We start from the raw sequence: 11,537 nt of genomic DNA, 5'->3' as shown, positions 1-11,537 counted from the left end.
TGCGTGTCCCTTTAACTGACTGTAACTGCCAACAGACTGAACAAGATTAAAAGAATTTACAATGTCAATACACACCTAGGCTACAGGAATAAGAGGAGCAACAAACATGTAAAATCATCTGAAATAAGCACACTGTCAAAGTGAGGCATAATACGAGCTAAAAGGTCAGAGAACTCCTGAATAAATAAGATAAGATGAGATAAACATTTATTGATCCCCAGCAGGGAAATTCAGTTGTTGCAGCAGCACAAGGACAGCAATAGGTACAGATAAATAGAGAAGGTAAAAGAAATGAATAATAAGAGGAATATACAACTAACATAGCAAAAGAATAAACATAGATATTATACAAAAGCATTGGGAGAAAAAAATAAATACAAGATTTGCGCGTTCCCGTGAGGGACAGTGGTGTCCCAATTCCTTTTTGCGTGTAGGGGTAGGGGGCATAATGAGGGGTAGTGGGTATGAAACTAGCCCTTTGGAGCTAGGGATTTCAGATGCTGACTTGCCAGCGAGGGGTAGACGTCGCCATGGCTACCGCCGAGCAAGACACGGGGAAAAAAGTTCATACATGTACATATAATTTTGCAAATAAACATGGAACTTTTGTAAAAACATTTTCGAATAACTGTGTATTTGTGAAGAGAAGGGTATAACAACTTTTTGTTGCTATTCACAATGTCTAGATTGGAGTTGACAGAAAGCTAGCCAGCTAGCTAACGTTACCGTTGTCAGGTTGCTTGTTAGCTAGCTAGCTAGCTCGCACTAGCTGGCATCTGTCATCTTTCCTGTTATGCAAAATTGTCGGATTTTTCACATTACAATAAGACGCCAGCTAGTATAACTATGCTGCCTCGTAATATTAGCTGGTTAGCTAGCTAGGTGGCTAGCTAGCAGAAGTCCCCTGTCGTACATATCATTTTGTCGTCTGTTGTTCATCAAACGAAGCATGATGAATAATGCAAACGTGATCGATAGGATGAACTCAACTGGAGACTCCACTGTAGATGCCAGTTCAAAATGTAGATGGCTCACGGCTTCCTGTCTAAAATAGTTACGCATGCGTGAACATAACTGACATGATTTTGAGGGCCAAGGGGTAGTGGGCAAGGGCTAGGGGTATTGGGATTGGGCCTAAGTTAAACAATATTTACTCGAAGACTTAAGAGCACTCCGGCAAAATCGCCAGGTGCCTAGAATGCAGAAACAGGAGGCACGTTGCAACACAAAAAACACAAGCAAAAATCTTACTTCCAATTGAAAACAATTACAAAAAGCCACCTCCAGCTGCTAAAATGCTTTCTGTGTGATTAGGGCCTTATTCAGTAATCTGTAGTAGAATATGTTTTAAAAATAACCCTCCCAACACTGAGCAGAAATCAGTGCTAACATTAGCAAGCCAGGCTAACTAGCATGCACACTCTGAATGGAATACAAACTGAAAACCATGGTGGGTCCTTCTAAATGTTTAAAGAGACTGATATCTTCAATGTCTCTTTGTTGCATCGGGGAAAAAATCCATCTTGTATCAAGGCTTTTAGGCTACACAGTGCTATTACATGCTCCAGTCATTAGCGCACCAAGGTCACTCAAACATTGCCATGGGAGATGCCTGCAGCTGAGATGCTGTTTCTACAAATAAGCTCATAGACGGTTTAATTCTGCTTTGAAAATATGCATAATAATAGCACTATTAATACACAAAGTGTTTATTTCCCAACACAAAAAGTGAGGCAAATTCAAACTTCAGATCGACTTTAAATTCTTTTCTTACCCTGCATTGTCAAGCCTGTATAATGTTTTCTCGCAGAGTGATGCTCAGCAATACAAAAGGATATCCTTCCTCCTTCCTTCCAGAGGGTGGTTTTTTTTTCGTCTATTTCTTTGCAGCAGTTTCTTTTCTTATCATATTTGACACGACAGGTGACAATACAGCAGCAAGTCTGTCATTTCATCGGGAGAATAGAGAATGTGACATTTAAGAGAAACACTGTATCTTCCTCCTCGCAGTTTGATGATGCTTTAAACTATTAGCTATTCTTCTGGTCTGTGCTCGTTGGATTTTGTCACTATCTAGCAGAGTCAATATGCAGCCTTATGAAGAATTTATGCATACAAAACAAATTCCATCACTGCGGCGGTTGTGAAACAGTCAGAGGCACACAAAGGGAGAGGAGGAAAAAAGAGTGACTGCACTGTGTAACAATGGTTAGCAAACATTGAATGGATGATAAAAATGTTCATTCCCGATTCAAGCTAATATGGCGGAGTGTCTGTTAATTATCTATGTATGCAGTCAGGCCACATGGGAGGACGGCTATTGAGTTGAAAGCTTTTTAAATGAGGCATTTAGGATATGCCATAAAGAAGCTATTAACTGATTTGTTCTCTATAATACGGTTTTACGTCCTCCGCAGGAAAACTTACAGACTTACAACTGGAAGGTAGAGCGTATTAACAGCCATGAAGGTTGGCTTTCTCCCCCAGTATGGATGGAAGTGGATAAAATTTCTTGTCAGCCTTTTCAAAACTCATTTCAAATGTCATGTGCAATTAAGGTAATCTTTAGTGCACATACAGGAGAACTACTTGACAGGTGGTTTCGTCAAGGATGTGAGCGATTGTAGCTTTGATGGAATGCACAAGGCTGAAGTCTGCGGGCACACAAACAGAAACACACAAGTCCGTCATCCTTTCTAATGTGAAACATTAATACTTCAATGACAGGCCACATTAATGCAAACCTGCCATCTGAGAGCTGAAGCCAACATACCTACAGATGTCTTACTGCGTGCACACAAACGCACTTAACAACGAAATGCCTTTCAAACAACACGCGGTGAATACACACACGCACTTGAGTCTACAACCTGCCTTTGTTCCACCTTTGCTCAACAAGGATTCAATTGAAATTCTTTCGCTTTCAGATCCGACAAGATTAAGTGAGAAAAATTTTAAGTGCTTAATGGAGGCGCGTCGCCCAATGAGAGAGGGGGATGCGGCGCCTTTTGTCTCACAGAATCCCACTTTTAGACTGAGCTTCTGCCATAACACATTCGGTGAGAATTATGCAAGGTCAACACATTCAAGGTCACTTTTCATTCACCAGTCTGTGGCTTTCATCGTGTTTTGATTCAGCAAGACCGGCGGAATTGTGAAACTCAATATTTCACAATGTTAGAGAAGACCTCTTGACATTCTTGAAATTTACCAGAAAATAATATTAAAATTAAATGTGGAGAGTTATAGGTCCCTCACCAACACAGCTCTGCGAGGCAACTTTTTATTTTTTTGAGAAGCCAGTCCCTCCATTAAGAAGTTATGGGTGTACAGAATTAAGGAGAGGGGGGGAGGGAGGAGTGGGCTTACACTCCTGCAGTGTTGGCTATGAGAAAGGCCAGATCACCTGCCTGGTCATGCATGCATGTTTATGTGTATACATGTTCACAGACATGCCTGAAAGAAAGAAAAATCTTGTCCATGTGAGCCTGCACATCACCTGCTGTGTGTGTGTGTGTTTGTGTGTATTTTAAAGCCTATTAGTTATAGATATCATTAAACTGTGAAAGGCTGGAGGTATGGTTTTATGGAACAACAGGCCTTCAGCTGTCAACATTGCTGCCTGATCACCGACACAGCTGCTTAAACGTGGGGAGCACCAAACCAACAACACACTGAAGCCCTCCATTGTATGCGTAGACAAATATGTTTGTGTGTGTGCGAGTCAAATTAATAGTACATGCACGTGTGTATGTGAGAAGTCCCGATATATCATTTTGGGTGGCAGTGTTAGCAGCGCTGGTGGTAAGGTTGACGAGGGTTAAACCCAGCTTGTTTGAAACAGGATTAACCCCCCGGCTCTCATGTGGACTCTGTGTGTGAGGGCCGCTTGCATTTTTGGCCTTCCCCTCACGTTCGCTTCGCAGAGTGGCTGAGGGCTGCCAGTGGACAGCTGAAACCTGAGAGGGCTTCCTTGCTCCTCCAAATGTGCTTGGCCAGAACTGGTCTTTTATTTTGGGAAACATCCACCCAGACATGAGCTGATTTGAGTTTCTAATGCGTCGGGCTTTTCGGCTGCTTCTCCATCTGAATAGCATAAATTTATATGTATAAGTGTAAAAGTTCGCAGGATCTTGCGTTGGCAGCCTCAGCTGCTCTCTCCCCAGGACTCAACCCGAGGCCTTATCCGGTCTGTGAATGGTATCAAGCTAACAAGGAGCTACACCAGATTCTCAGACTTCTCCGTGAGGACGTTTCGCTGCCAAGCAGGCTGATGGAAGAGGCTTGTGTCACGTCTGCAAGGTGTGTTAGGGCAACGTTGTGGTATACTTTCGCAAGTTCTTTTGGGTCACAGCATGCATGTGGGATATTTCCATTCATTGCTGCAGAGTGTGTCTCGTCTAGCAGGTGTTGTTTGAGACGGCCAGGGAGTAATCCAGGCTATGACAGGCTCTGAATTATAGAGACTGGCAGCAGGCTGTGTCGAGAGAAATGGGATACGGTGCTCTTGAATACAAAGATTGAGTATAGTCGCACTTTGACTTGAGCACAGATTAGTCCATTAGCTTTCTAATAGTTCCTAAAAGACCACATTGGGTAAAATGGATAGAAGCATTAAAACATTCAAGTTCACAATTTATGAGCAAACTTGGAAATGATGGAAAAATTGTTCAAAATATTATTTTATCTGCATGTAGTTACTGGAATTCGTTGTCACCAGGGAGACAAGTAGGATTTACCATATCAAGACATTTTAAATAGCGTCCTTTATAAGGTAACAAAACAGATTTTATTGCTATTGCCTTTTTTATACGTATCTGTGTTATCTGAACGATCATGTTGCATCTGGAGATGTTTTGATACTGATACCAGTATCAGAAATGCCTCCAACACTGCCGTGAAAGATAGATTGGGTATCAGTGAGTACACAAGACATACAGTATAACAATCTGATACCACATAATATCTGCAGTTTCCCTGGAAATCCATTCGTCTTAGTCCCTGTAAAACTGTAGCCTACACACAGTGGCGTAAGGTATTTACAACAGGCCCGAGTGCACGTTATTGTGACAGGCCTTAGTACACGCTGGTAGCGATAGGTGTGATTTGTCCTCTAAATGATTAAACGTCCGCCCCCTTGCTAGTCGGCACCAGAAATATTAGTCGGTTAAACCAATTAGTGTTTTATTCATGTACAAGGCCGCTTAACTGTCATGCAGCCGCCCGCCACTAGTGGGGGCTACAGAGCCATCAGAAAGCAGTCCCCCTCCCCGTGGTAATGCTCGAGTAGACTGGAGTTTTAAAACAGCACGGTGGGAAATCGGAGAGATGTCCTCTCACAAAACCAACGCGGTTTGGCACTACTTTGATCTAGAAACTAGATCTTTTTTGAGATGTTATATTACTTGTTAACTTTAAGTGAGTTGTTGTCAGCTAATGTGCAGGGTTTACATTCATACTGCATGGCGCAAAATGCCTCTCATTTCAGCTGAAATTTAATTATAATTTAGATGGGGGTTTTTTTGTTTTTTTTTTATGTTTTTGGGCATTTTTGCCTTTATTGGATAGGACAGCCAAGTGTGAAAGGGGGACAGAGAGAGAGGGGATGACATTCAGCAAAGGGCCACAGGCTGGACTCGAACCCAGGCCGCTGCGGCAACAGCCTTGTACATGGGGCGCCTGCTCTATCCACTAAGCCACCGACGCCCCAATTTAGATGTTGTTTTATGAACTTTAAAGTGAATTGCTATAATTTTTGTCGGAAAATCTGCAAGGTTCAATGTGGCCCATAGAGGCAATTTATCTATTTTAGATGTTATTTAAGTGGTTAACTTTTGACTGAGTTGTCGTCATGTTCACATTCACACCGCAAGGCGCAAAGCGTCCCATACTTCAGCAGCATTTAAAATCCGACAGAGTTGTTGAAGATTGTGCTTAAAGGCTTCAAAGGGCATATATTAATAATTTGGGGGGACAATGTTTCGAATACTGAACAATAAATTGTGCTAAATTTTGACTGTTTTCTTAGTGTTTTCCCTTTTTTAGACTAGTCAACTAGTCTTAACTAAATTTTCGTTTGGTCGACAGGGAAATTAGACGCCAGGAACATCCTTAAACGCTAGTTACTAGTTATACACACACCACTGGCAACTGTTGGGAATCTAGTTTGGGAAGCTTTGCTACTCTTTCCTCGTATTCGTATCTCTCGTCTTGTCTTGTCTTTTCTGTTTAGAAGGCATGAATGCTCACTGGACCTGCAGATGTTCTCAGCTTGTCACTCCTGACAGATTTTGCACCTAAACTAGCTACGGTATCTAACTGTCTTGTCACATGATCCAATAGAGACTTGACAGGGGCAACATCAACATGCATATTACCCAACAATCATCACTGCATGCCTGTATGTGGCAAACATATCAAAGTAAAATTGCTGTTGCGTTGCTGTTTTACACTTGTTGCTGCGCTTAAAGTTTCTTAAGGGAAATTGATTTTTTTTTTTTATTGTATATATTGTATTTATTCATAGAAAGTTCTACAGCATTTATTCTTTGTATGTATTTGTTCATGTTTTCCAAAGGGTTTAACCTGAGCCATGCCACACAACAGTGATAGCAACAGCTGTTTTATTTTTGTTTGTTTGTTTCAAGGCAATGGTATTACATCAGTACTTGATATCGGCCAATACGCCAATTTAGATATTGGAATTGGTATCAGAAAGGAAAAAATGGTATCGGAACATCTCTAACTCCAGCTATGGTACATGTCAGTGGATACAAATAAACAGTAAGCTAAGACTGATTTGTAGTGCTGCAGGTTTGCAAAATAGCAGGCAACAAGCCCGTACAGCACCCCGAAACTGCAGTTTTTCTTTGCATGACACATAAACATGCTAATCTCTGTTTGTTCCCTTGTCTTTTCTCATTTCCTCTCGGGTTTGCCTGATACTATAATTTTCCATGTGGTGTTGACACAGAGAAATCCTGCTTTGACCACATCCAAACAATAGTATATTATTTTCTATAAAGGACTGTTAACAACTTTTCATGCTTTCTGCTGTTTTTGTTTATGTCATTGTTTTTCCCCCATTCTGATCATAATTGCTGTCCGTTTCCTTGGTTTTCCTCTCTCCCTCCCTGCTCCAGTTTTGTTCCCTCCCTGCCTCTGCTTGATGTGGCTGGAAAAGGGGGTTGGGGAGCGGAGGGGGTTCGGATCGAGTGAAAAAACACGTAAACAATGAAAGAAAAAGGGAAATAAATGAGAGCAAAGTAACCCCAAAAGGAAATAAGTGTGTTCACTGTGTTTATGTGCCTACCTGTGCTGTTTATCTGTCTGATATGAAAAATGAGAGACAGAGGAATTTCCTCAAAAGCCTTTACATGTTTGACAGTGCAAATGGGAGAGAGATGTCAATGAGATGTTGACTGTTGATTCCTGACACTGCTGGAGTAAACGTGCTCTCGACAGGCGCTTTGGAGTGGCTTCACTGATCTGCATGCAAAGGGCCCCTCCTGCCTCTTCACTATTCTGTTGTTTAGTTTAGACATGTACGTCTTTAGAGGACATGCTTCTGCCTTATTGGGGAAAACAAGAATAGCACTTGCGAGCTGATTTACACGTTGCTTTGGGAGCACTCTGCGTAGGAGCGTCCTGACCCACCAGTCAAACCAGCCTATTAAACATACAGGGCCATATCTCTCAAAGTTAGTAAAATTAATGTGATGGAAAATACTGGTTGAGATTTTTCTTAAAATATTGATCACACATTTTCCCCACACATTACATATTCACCCAGCAGACATGCCTGGTATCGATGCTGACCACGTATTTAACTGAAGCCAGTCAGCAAAGCAATGGGCTGTAAAATCACTCAGCCCCTGAATCATCTCCACCGTGTTTCTCTAGCTGGACTTGTCATCATATTGTAGCAACTCTGATTGATATTCTTGTGGAAAAGCTGCCAGACAGCTCGGCTGCATTCTACAGAAGCTTACTGGTATAATGTGCATAATTCACCGTGCTCACTGTAAGCCATCCACTGCACTTCAAAATGATTAGCCATGAAAACGTGGTGCACGCATTCTCCAGAGTGCTGGACTTTCTGCATCCCGCGGATTCTCTTGTCATTTTTCATGAATTTTTCCAGGGCCTTTCCCAGGGCTTCCGTGCGATTTTTGGGGGTCCTCTGCTCAAGGGGAGACAAATAGACACAGCTGGAATGTGAAAGATGCTGTATGTGAGGAGAGTAAAATGAGCCTGGAAACATTATTGACATGCTCCTGGGAACACATAATGGCACGGTACTGTAACACAGTCAAGACAAGCAAACAGTGTGATGAGACTCAAAACCTTGCGAGTAACCTAGAGCAGCCGGGAGCAAAATAATCAAAGGGAAAATCATTACATTTGTTTCAATAAATGTAGGTGAATTGTTTACGTGGAAGACGGCGAGAACAAGATCTTTCATACCTGCTCCAGTTGATGTATATATATATGATTAAGGCCTCACAGTAGGGATGCTGTAGCAAAGACGAGATGGAGCCGATGGGATCAAAGTACAAGGATTGGTATTATATTATCTGTCAACTGGTGCCACGTTATTGGCAATGTTACACAGCAAGCACGCCAACGCTAAGTGCTGCTGCCAGGGAGCCTTTATTAGCTCCACTGAATTGACTTGAATCAATACTACAAGGCCCAAAGGCCAAAAAAGGGCTGGAATTAAACAGACAATAGACAGTATCTCACCCAACAATTCAAGCTAGCACTCACAGACCAGGTACGCTCCATGTTTTATTGAAACCAGAGGGAGCTGCTTAGTGTGGTCAGTCACAGGTGCAAGGAAATGGCAGCATGGTGCTGGGCCGTGACAACTGTCAAAAGGTGAAATGAAGGCTCAGGCAGCATGGCAGCGTGAGCCTTCGAGTCAGGCAGGAAATATACATTTTTTCCCTCTCCCCTCGCAGATGAAAGATGGGCAGGAGCACAGCGCATTGGTGACGGCTACAGGAGCAGCCCCTATTCAACCCCACATCTCCAGCCAGTCACACTTAGTGGACCGTGGCTTTCTCACCCAATCCCTCAGAGTCCCAGAGGAGCCAGCTGACAGCTCCTCCACCAGGCCTTCCTGCTATCGAGAGTCAGCAACAGGTGCCACAGCCTTTTTCTTTGAGTGTGGTTGTTATGCATCACCCTGAGGAACTGGACCTGGTGTGTTTCTTTATCCTGTGAAGAAACATGATTTGTTTTTTAAAGGAGTTGGAAAGAGGAGACGTGAAATGGCTGCTGACAAGAAGCTATGTCCCTGACATGGTTGTGTTTGGATCCTTGAGATGCCACAGAGCACATTAACAGCAACACAATGACCTCAGACAATAAATACATGTCCATATAAGGACATTTTACCATAAATGCTACTTTTACTAAAAATGTTCGTCTAACCTGGTTCAGAGCTAAACATAAAAACAAGCAACATTGCTTTGTGGTGACTTAATAAACTGTAAACGCCTGCACTTTGAAGTCTGAGCGGTTCCCTTGTTATCATTCCTGCATGTGGATGCGTGTCCCGTCTGATCTGGCTGATCCTCCGTGAGTAACACCACACATAAAGATGAAAAAGGCACAGTTACTACCACCACATGTTTCTTGACGAGCCCATTTCTGAAAATCTTTTCTGTCTCGGATAACCCCTTAAATCCATGATGGATATGCACGTAAGTGCATGTAAGTGCAAGTGGCTGTATAGAGTCACTTTTCCCATTGTAGAAGTCCTGAGCTGAATTTCAGATGAGGCTAGGAAGATTTGTTTTTTTTAAACTATTGTTCTCATTCAGATACTTTAGTGGTTTCTGATTAGTAAAAGTAAATCTAGAAATATTTTATAAGCCAATTTATTACCACATACAGTGTGATGGAATCAATTGCCAATGTATTGTTAATTATTAATTAAAAGTACAACAATCCTGATGCTTGACCATCAAACTGAGGTCCTATTCGCTGGAATCAAAGGAATGAACCCCCTATTTCAGACTATTAGTCCTAATAATAATTCTTAATAATCTAATTTGTTTTCAAAGCCTTACATGGCCTGGCACACAGGTATATCTCTGAGCTTCTCTGCCCCCTTTCCAACCCAAGATCTCTCAGATCCTCAGACCAGTTGCTCCTGGCAGTCCCGCGATCGAAAGTAAAGGGGAAGGGCGAACGTGTATTCGCAGTAGTTGCCCCAAAGCTTTGGAACAGCTTACCCTTTTCAATTAAGTGCTCCCCCTTTGTAGACATGTTTAAATCTAACCTGAGGACCCACATGTTTTCTAAGGCCTTTGAATGTCCAGAAACATGTTTTGTGAGGTCACAGTGACCTTGACCTTTGATCAGCAAAGTCTTATCAGTTAATTCTTGAGTCTAAGTGGACGTTTGTGCCAAATTTAAAGAAATTCCCTTAAGGAGTTCTTGATATATCACGTTCACGAGAATACGTCGGACAGACAACCCATAAGCATAATGCCTCCGGCCACGGCTGTCACCGCATGGAGGCATAGATATTATGATCCCGATAGGTGGAACCTGTCATCATTGTCAGGGATTTACCAAAACATGGACTTAACACCAGTGCAGGTAATTCCATTGAACTCCAATTCCAAAAATCTACACTGTGCTCAGAGCACAGAGAAGCTTACTCTGACCAGCTGGAAGTCAAATGATGAACACGACAAATGCAGATCACATGCCAGTCACGCCCGCTCTCAAACTTGACGTAGCTTTTAAAAAGCCCAACAGCTCCTTGATTGAGCTACCAGTCATGTAGCCAGCAACATGTGCTGTGCAGTTACTGTGGGAAGGTGCCTTGGTGGCTGCAGACTCTGGCTATTGTTGACGTGTGTGAATGTGTGTGTGTGCATGTCCGTGTATAGCTGAGCTGTGGCCATGGCCCACACACGCTGCTGACTTTGTAAACGCCTGTGTCAGGATCAAAAGCCTGGCTATCCGCAGACATACTTGATTAGTGAAGGGCAGCTCACAATGGCAGCCACACCGAAGACTGCCGGACAGATGGACTTCTTTTTCTGTCTTAATGCTGTAAATACTGAGGGGGTTCAAGGTGTTTTACTTGGCATTGTGTCAGCAGTCATGTAAAACGAGCTAAAGAACAGGTTTAGCTCACAAGCATGAATCTTTTCCACGTCTTTTATCGGCACTATCAGTATTGTAGCGTGTTTGATTATGAGAGTTCTAATTTTCATTACAAAGTGTATTTCCACTGTGGCAATTTTCTTTCAATCTTGTCTTTTTTAATCACTTTTCTCTCCACCCCTGCACCCTTCAGCACTCAGAGTGACTGGACACACTTTCTTTTGTTATCGTTAAGTCCTTGGTATTGTTTCTTAATGCTTCATTTGAAAACCAATTAGCTTCTCTCTTGGATTCAATTACCAAAGTGAAAGGCTAGTGCTATCTTGCCTCTGCAATAATAACAAAATAATTGTATTCACCCACAGCCCCACCCCCGGTCCGCCTTTGGCGCACTGCTCTTTCAACCA

At 42.5% G+C, this 11,537-nt stretch overlaps 1 long non-coding RNA gene across 1 annotated transcript in view; it reads left to right on the top strand.

Annotated features, from left to right (window-relative positions):
• Nucleotides 1-4,024: 4,024 nt before the first annotated feature.
• The window catches only part of LOC144463744 (uncharacterized), a 61,561-nt gene continuing 54,048 nt past the window's right edge, over nt 4,025-11,537 (top strand). The window contains exons 1-2 of the long non-coding RNA XR_013491760.1: nt 4,025-4,302; nt 8,964-9,147. This is a non-coding gene — a long non-coding RNA (uncharacterized LOC144463744). The remainder of the gene's footprint in view (nt 4,303-8,963; nt 9,148-11,537) is intronic.

Source organism: Epinephelus lanceolatus, chromosome 6 (genome assembly GCF_041903045.1).
Source record: "Epinephelus lanceolatus isolate andai-2023 chromosome 6, ASM4190304v1, whole genome shotgun sequence".
In the NCBI taxonomy this organism is placed as follows: domain Eukaryota; kingdom Metazoa; phylum Chordata; class Actinopteri; order Perciformes; family Serranidae; genus Epinephelus; species Epinephelus lanceolatus.
Note: the sequence above shows the minus strand (reverse complement) of the source record. Positions and strands in the feature narration are given on the sequence as shown.